This window comes from Nestor notabilis, unplaced genomic scaffold, assembly GCF_000696875.1.
Source record: "Nestor notabilis isolate BGI_N333 unplaced genomic scaffold, ASM69687v1 scaffold33692, whole genome shotgun sequence".
NCBI classification, from domain to species: Eukaryota; Metazoa; Chordata; class Aves; order Psittaciformes; family Psittacidae; genus Nestor; species Nestor notabilis.
Genome location: NW_009920245.1, coordinates 25615 through 28226, shown reverse-complemented (window position 1 = coordinate 28226; position 2612 = coordinate 25615).

Below are 2612 nucleotides of genomic sequence, written 5' to 3'. Positions count from 1 at the left end.
CCAACCCTAACTAGTCTATGATTCTATGAAAATGTACCCTAAAACTTAGTATTAAGGCAGCAAGATAGCATATGTGCACATGGGAAGTCATCAGTCTTGGTTGGTTTTGATAGTGCAGGAAGACCTCTGGAGGCTTTGCTTGCATGTGCCTTATGTGGAGGCATCTCTTAGGGAACTGGTTTTACAAACGGTGGCTGCAGAGCATGTTCCAAAAACAGGCTGAAAAAATTCAGGTTTGCCTTTAGTAAACCAGCTTTAGAAATCACTACAGCTGCTGAAATTTTAGGCCCAGCTATTTAAAAAAGCCACGAAACTCAGCACATCTCGTTCTCCAGATATGTTCTCTTTTATACGTTTGATGGGCATAAAGGTTTTCAAAACCATCCCAATAAAAAAGCTTTGTAAAAATTGTAGTAGCAATAACCTGCTTGACATCCCAGCAAAGTGCCTTCTTGAAGGAAAAAACTAATGGATACATGCCTTGCTGCAGACCAGCTGCATGATACTCCACGTTACTCTCAAGACTGTCTATACCATTTATTCCTGGCTATGAATGTTTTACAGACTTCATGCAATACTGTTGTTTCGTGCTTAATGCCAGCTCTTTCCATGTTATTACCCTTGGTGGAAAACAGCCTTCGGGAGACACGCATGAAAAATTAAGAGCATGAGTAATATGTACATTTACTATAAATAACTATATTTTTGTAAAATCTTGTTGAGCAAAAGGGAATAATTGAAGACGCAGGCTTAATAAGCAGAAACTTAATTTTTGAGCTAGGCTTTGTTATTCAGGGTGGCTGTACAATCCAGAAAAGCGACACACCTGCAGAAGAGCAAGGTTAGTTGTGCTTTTTTGTTGCCGTGTGCCCCTGAAGTTTCCTCAAGAGTCAGTCTGGTCTTGCAAGTTATCAGTAAAGCAGTTTGTAAGTTTTATCCATCTATTTTTTATTTGCTAGATAAAACTTTCAACCACTCTGATGTACCAAAGCCATTAAAGATCTTGTATAATAATGAGAGTTGGAGAGCGGGTCTCCTTTCTGCCCATAGCATTTTGTTTGCAGTATTTCTGGGTATCTTTTGATGTAAGATTCTTCATGTTCTAAATCAATACCTTGTGACCTCAATTTCTGGTGTATATAACTGAGGGACAGTTTTCAGCCTCTTGCAAAGTTGTTCGTAGAGAGGATACTCTTCAACTTCATTTTGCAAGTTGCTTCCCAATGGGAGTCTTGCAGATGTGTCCCTTTCTCTGCTTCCTGTTAGTGTTTCCATTCTCGGTGAAACACAGAGTTTTATTGTGTGGACTCTGAAGGAGCATGATAATTTCCCTTTTTAAATGAAACTTCATGCAGTGATATAGATACAGGTGTTTTGGCTTTGTTTATGTTTGTGATGTTCATTTTCTTATCCTAGCTGACCTTTCAGAGTACCACAGAGGCTGGAGGAACCAGAAAACCCTGATGTTTAGAGCAGAGTAAATAGAGGCATTTTTCTAATGATCACAATCACAATCTCATTTTCTGTAGGGAACACTTTGAACTTTAGCAATCTATATGCTGAAAAGAATTTTGAGATAGAAGCGTACCTTTTTCTTTTTTTTTTTGGATCTTGGTGTGTCAGTCTGTGTAAAAAGGAGAGGTTTCAAATGTGTGGGGTGATAAAACTGCAGAGCTGTGAAAGTGACTAGGATGGCAGGGTACAGGTAAGAGTATCCCTGGTCATACTTATTTATCATTTATGCTCCTTATTCATAAGTTCATTTGTTCACCTGTCTTAATTTCTTGTCTTCATGCCAACGGCTCCAATGTCTACATTTCAGTTCATCTACAGGCTTCCTGGTATTTGGTTACTTGACAGAATTAATTGGAATTATCATAATCAATTAATCTAGACTTTCTAATATTTCTAATACTTTCTGGGAGGGTGAAGGAGTTGAAAAGCTGATGGGGACATTTAAAAAGCTGTAGTTATTAGATTTAGTAAATATTAATGCCCTTTGAAAACCCTTTAGTGCTGGGAATTGCTTCATATTTTTCCCTGCTCTTTAATGATGTTCTCTGTCAAAGCTCAAAGACTAGTAACTTTGGCTAAGGGTGAACTATATTTTGATACTGCAGGAGAAGTCCTGCAACTCTCTCCAGAGGAAGCCTTTTGTTTCCTCTTTCCCCGCTTTTTTTCCCTCCTCTTTTAAATTTTTTTTTCCCCCGAACTTCACACTTCTGGTTGGATTTTTCAGATTTTTTGACATCCAGCAGCTTGAGTTGAATGTAATGATCATATTAGAAGTTCTTCTAATAATCCTCTCCTTCCCCCTCAGTTTTTAACATCTCAAAGACATTTTTAAAAAGCAACTACAGATTAGTTACTGCACCAGTTTCAGCCAAATATACAAACAGCTGATCCAAGAAAATAAAATAAGCAGGCCAGGTGACAACCTGAACTGAAAGCAAGTAAGCTCAGATTAGATGTCCTTGAGGAGCTCAGTATGAGAGAGACAGCATGGCAAGAACTGAAACGGAACCAAAACTGCAGACAGAGCAAGTTTGGTGCCCTGCCTCTAGCCAGCGCTGCACTCTGCAAGGAGGTTGTTTGCTTCCTCGCTTTGAGGG